We start from the raw sequence: 6,000 nt of genomic DNA on the forward strand, positions 1-6,000 counted from the left end.
ATCAGGAGAAAGAAAAAAAACTGTTTTGTGCACCGATATATCATTTGTCTCTCAGCTGTACAAGAATATGAGGTGATATTGCTGTGAACAGTTTCCGCTCACCTCTTTTTGTTTTCTCTCTGCAAAATAAAGAGAGCAAATCTGTCTAGGGGTTCTGCTTTTAAATCCTTTATTAGGAAAGCAAACTCCTGTGACGTAAACCGTTTTCCAGTCAAGAGAAGACAACTTTACCACCTTTTTACTTCTCAACTTCCAAAAACACTGCGCAGGTCCCCCTTGACATGGTATCGCAGCACTGGTGTCTCTTTCGCTGACAATCGATTTTTGGCCGACACAAAGCGCTGGCTGCAGACAGCACATTAACCGGAGCACAGTCAAAAGTTTCCCTTTGGCAAATCGTCAACTTACTTTCACTGCAGAAAAAGGAAATTTTAGAAAGACCATAAAATCCTTCAGATTTGTCTCTTATCAGTGATAAATAATCTGGTCATGTAACAAATGCACTTGATTATCGGGCTTGTTTCAAAGGGACTGCTCTTGACTTTTTCATATTTTCATACTAAAATCTCTTTGATGCTTTGTAGTCTAACGATTGAGATTCAAATCACATATCTGGAAGGTCAACAAGTTTTATTCCTGGCAGGCTTGAGTTTTGAAACTGAGACATCAATTTGAGCCATCTAAGCCTTTTTGTGGATTAGTTTTAACCACAAATCTCAGAGCAAGACACAAAAAGTTGAGTAGTTGCTCGCCCCCTTTAGGACCATAAAGGAGCTGCATTGTTAGGTAGACGACATGATGCATCCATCCATTCATCTACTCTACAATTTCAGCTGACTGTGGGTGAATGTAGGGTGAACACTGTGCAGCTATACAAAGCTATCGCTTTGTGTTTTTTCTTTGTGTGGAGATTTTGGTTCAAACTCCTGAGCAAACATAAGATTAATATTTTGAAGACAGTTCCTTGTGAACTCTTTCATGTTGCTTATCATTTGCCCAGATCTTTACAACAAATGTCAAGAGTGCAGAATCATCTTGACCCAGAGAATCATGCCAGGCTGAAAGTGACCCGAATTACCCTTTTTGTGAGTAGATTCATGTTGGGTACTGCAAGCACTGTTTGAAACGATGGACACCCTGAAAGCTGCAAGAGAAACCTCACTCCCAGCACGCAAAGCATTAGCTGCACTTTTGTGCTGGACTATGAAATAAATCAATACACACATGGCCTTTTCACCCAGATCTTAGAATTCCAGGGTTATTGCACCTTTATCACACCCTTAGCAGGGCGTAAAAAACACAGATAAGGAGCTATTTGTTCTTTAAAGGTACCGGAGGTGTAACAAGATGGCATCAATGAAAACTACGTTATATCTCAGACACGTTTCTGTTGTGTGAAGCCGGTGGCTGTTCCGAAGTCACACATCAGAGGGCTGTCCCCTATGTCTTTGTGAAGCTGTGAAAATCAGCAGAGAGATGGGACGACTTCTCAACTTTTTTGCAGAACTCCCTTTCTCTCTGGGCATTTTCCTTTCAGGGGCGGCCACTGCAGATCATTTGATTCCAATACCTTTCGTTTCTTGTATCATCTTCCAAGCACCAATTGACTGAATGTCCCCCTCCTCACTTGCCTTCCTCTTCTCCTTTTGCCTGACAGCGTCCTTTTAAATACAATGCTATTGTATTTGTTGTATTGAATCCAACATGAGCAGTCTTGTCCATTATTGTCACTCCAGGGTCTCCTCAACTTGCTCCCCACTTTCACCACAGATCACTACATCATCTGCAAACGTCATAATCCATTGAGAAACCTGTATCCTGGCTGCTGCTCTCTCTGAAATCCATGAGAGAAAAGGTGCTACGATCATCTGACACAGTTTGAGTACGCTTCCATTTTTTAAATCATATTCCGACTAAAGATTTTATCAAAGGAGGAACACCTACCCTGCTGCACACAAACTAAAGCCAAAACATCCAGGACACTAAATCCTGTTCATGCCAGGGTGGTACAGGGAAGGTGATGCAGTAAATGTATCCCAATTAACAGATTACATATATTTACTTATACATCAAAGTGCAACTCAAATAAAGCGTTCCCATAGCTCAGGGGTGGGCAATCCTGGTCCTCGAGGGCCACAGCCCTGCATGTTTTCAACACAGCCGATGGCAATTATTGGTTCATGATCAAGCTTTCTGCAGAGCCTCATATAGCTGGATTAGGTTGGCTTAGATCATTTGCATTTTGCCGACCATTGTTTAAGTGCTTGCTAATTGATGCGGGTTTGTTTGAAGTCACTCATTTGAAGTTTTATAATTGGCTCTAATGTTGTAATTGACAGCTGCTTTCAGTGAAGTTGTCTCTGATAAGGTACTGCAATGCTGCGGCTTCGCCACTTCTTCGACGTGAGATCCAGACCGCCTTTGTAATTTACTTCCCCAGCACAAGGTGCTTGTGTGAGCAGCTTCACTTTGGTACACATAGAGACGTGACATCAATATACATAACCAGTCTTAATAATTAAGGTCTGTACAGGATATTTTTTTAAACTAGAAATTCAAGTTGAGCAGGATCATTTTCAAAGAAAAAGCTGGTTGACAGACTCTCACCTGGAATCTCACCCCCTGCAAAAGGATACAGGCTCAAGTGTTTGTTTACCTCCGCTTTTAATTACTGATAAGACAAAAAAGAAATGGGAAAAGAGAGCACACTGAATAAACTCTGATGTGGCAGTGACCTGTACATGTCATTGAAGATGTAGTTAGTGAAGACCGAGGGAGGCGATCAGAGGAGAAAATATTCAGCTTGTTTCTCTTGAATTTATTGCTGATATAAAAAAAAGTAATTCAAACGAATGTAAATGTCTCACCAGTAAATTAAAGCAGCTGCTGTTTCTAAATCAGGAAAACCAAATTGCTATTTCATGACAAGAAAACACAGACTGACAAATGGTACATCACTGTGTATAGTGTGAATACTGACAGTTCTCCTAATATCGGTGTACATACATCAGATTCATGTGGATGTAGACATTGTTGTATCTACCTTGCAAGTGCTACTTTTGATGCTTTAACATTTTCTATTGGTTGTGTTTTGCATCGTATCCATTTTATTATTCTTTCCAGTGTAGTCTCTGTGAGCTTTATTCATTGTTTCCTTCACTTATTAGGATTTCAATCGCAAAAAATATTAAAAATAACTATGGATGATCAAACTGTTTAGCTACCAGTACCATTCAATCGAGTTACATCTTAAATCATTTGTTGATTTAGTTGTTAAGTTAATAAATATCACACCAGCAAAAGTATATATCTAAAAAAGAAAATACCACAAAAGCCTGTTTTCCAGTCAGACGGATGTGAGGCAGACAACCCAAAGACTCAGCTTAGTTAATACTGCATTGCATCTTTTATGCTTAAAAGCACTCGCGCATACATAATCACTGTAATATTCTGTAAAAATGTAAAGATGTATTATACAAAGCAAGCAAAGAGCCAGCTGTTTTACTGCATGTCAACAGTAATATTGAAAAATGTATAATGCACAAGGAACATTTGGTTTATGAGAATGTTGGCAATAGTCTTACAATGCACAAAGCAAAAACTTGTAAATCTTCAAATTAGTTGGTAACTTGTTTTTTTTTTCTGTGTCAGTTTTTGTGTCACAGTCAAAATGCAGCATCTGAAAATCGGCAAAAAATAATTGTCGACCATAATGAGCAATCATAATCTAGGAAATGAATAATGTCCAAAACTAGACAGTCAGCTCAGTCTCATTCAGCAGTAACAGCTGAGGATTTAAAATCCTTGTTCCACCTGGTGTAAAGTGATCACTGCAGAGACCCGGACAGCCGGGAGTCCTCAGCTCCCGTGGCTCTTCACAAATAAAACGTACCATATTTTCCAGATTAAGCCCTTTATTTCAGCTGCTTGACGGAGAAAGCTCAATGTAGCCCAAAGAAAAAGCTACAAAAAAATTGATATATGCAGCAGCAGAAAAAGTTCAGAGTGTGAGAAACATGTGAGGGTTTAGAGAAAAGCAGAGAAACTGTTAACTGCGATGAAGAAAACAAAGAAGAATAAACGTGGACGGTCAGAGCTGAGGAGCAAATTCACAGAACGCTGCAGTTCCGTCTGGACATGGAAAATTAATGTCACTTATAAATGAGTGCAACTTATAAAGTTTTTGTTTTTAATCTTAAATTGTGTGGCTTCTTTTTCATTAGATGCAATTCGTACTCATGTGAGACTTATCGTCCTGAAAATATTGTAATTTCTTGAACCGATGCTTTTAAAATGTTTTAAATAATGAAGACTGCACAGTTTTGAATGTTTGATCAGAACTTGTGGCTCTGAAACATCACAAAGATCAGACTTTGGCGGCTCAGTATATGACACGTTGATTAAGCAAAAAAAAAAGGAGCTCAAAATCATATACCAAAATTGAAAAGTATATCTGGGTTATTTTTGTCATTAATTAAAAGTGTCAGAGCGCTACCATCAAACATATGGCAGCTGTGTTGACAAAATGACGCTACATGAATTTATGTTTGGGGTTAAAGTTGTGTTTGGAAGTTGTCAAAATGGCTCATATATTATTGTAGCTGAGGTTTTCTATTTATTTTGGCCTGTAACATCACTGTTCCTACCCTTTTCTTGTTGCTTTTGGCAGAGCCTTTCTTTTTTTTCTTTTTTTTTTATAAACTTAAAGGATTCAACCTTTCAGATTCACAGTAAACTGTTAAAAAAAAACAACTTTACATTTCTCTGTTAAAATATTTGCCCCGATTGTTTGTCCTTTTATCACTATATTGTTGTTTGTCCTGCAAATGGTACCGCAATTGTAGTTTGTGTTCAAGGCTGTTTCTGGACGTGAACGGATGCGCGATGAACTATCTCATTGTGGTATAATTTAGCTTGTTGAAGTCGTCATTTACATTCTGCACATCTGATTGTTAAGCTGCGCTTAAGTGTCGCTTCTCCCACAAAAAAGTCACTCGCTAAATCTTGTTCCTTGCAGAAAAAAAGGCATGCATAACTGAGCTTTATTCACATATCTGTGTGCGTTTGTATGAGGCAGAAAACGAGGACTATAGAAGAGACATGTATCATTCTGTGACACACACACTCATACAGTATATATGTTATATTTGCCGTGTGAAGCTGAAACACAAAGAGAACGTGGATTTGAAAAAAAAGAAAATGAAAAAAAAAAACCCATCTGAACTGGTTTCAAAGTGGCAAAGCTGCCGCCGCTCGTGTGCTTCGAATCAAACAGAATGGAGGTCCACACATCTGAGATGGTGGATGATGGATGGACTTTTCCAGGGATGAAAGCAGGAAGCCCCACGACAGAAGCTTCGCACGTAAACCATCACATCGCTGCATTTTACCGTGGACGGTAACAAAAGCTCTGCGTCGTGCGTGAGTACATACAGCCGTGTTGCTTTTCTCAGATGATGCAGACACAGCGATGTCCTGCTTATAAAGAACTTTAGTGGAGAACTTCTGTATTTGTCCTTGGTTGTTTTCAGTTTCTGTGTCTCCGGTTTCTTCTCCATACCTTCCTTTGTTCTGGTCCTGTATATCCCCTTCCCTCTGGTCTTACTAACGGTGATTTCTCCATCATTAAATCCATACATATGTAGTGGGTTTTGCTACCTTTATAGAAAACCATTAAACTGGTGCTGGCTGACTAATCGAGTGTGACTCCTTGACATCAGAAAACGTGTTTGCAAATATGGAAAACACCCTGAATATGAAGTGCTCACTTCCATGCAACTCTCATAAAGGTTGGATGCCAACAGAGCAGCCAACGTGCAACGTGACCGGTTCCCACAAGCAAAATTTGTGGTACTCTTAAAGTTTTGGAGTATTGTGTCCCAGTCCTTGCACCTGACGTGACTTAAGTGAGTGTTTGAGTTTGTCCTTACTATCCAGAGCTATTTATTATGGGCACAAGGGCAAGTCTGAAAATTTATCAATGATTGAAATATCGCAAAA

Source organism: Lipophrys pholis (assembly GCF_963383615.2).
Source record: "Lipophrys pholis genome assembly, chromosome: 11".
NCBI classification, from domain to species: Eukaryota; Metazoa; Chordata; class Actinopteri; order Blenniiformes; family Blenniidae; genus Lipophrys; species Lipophrys pholis.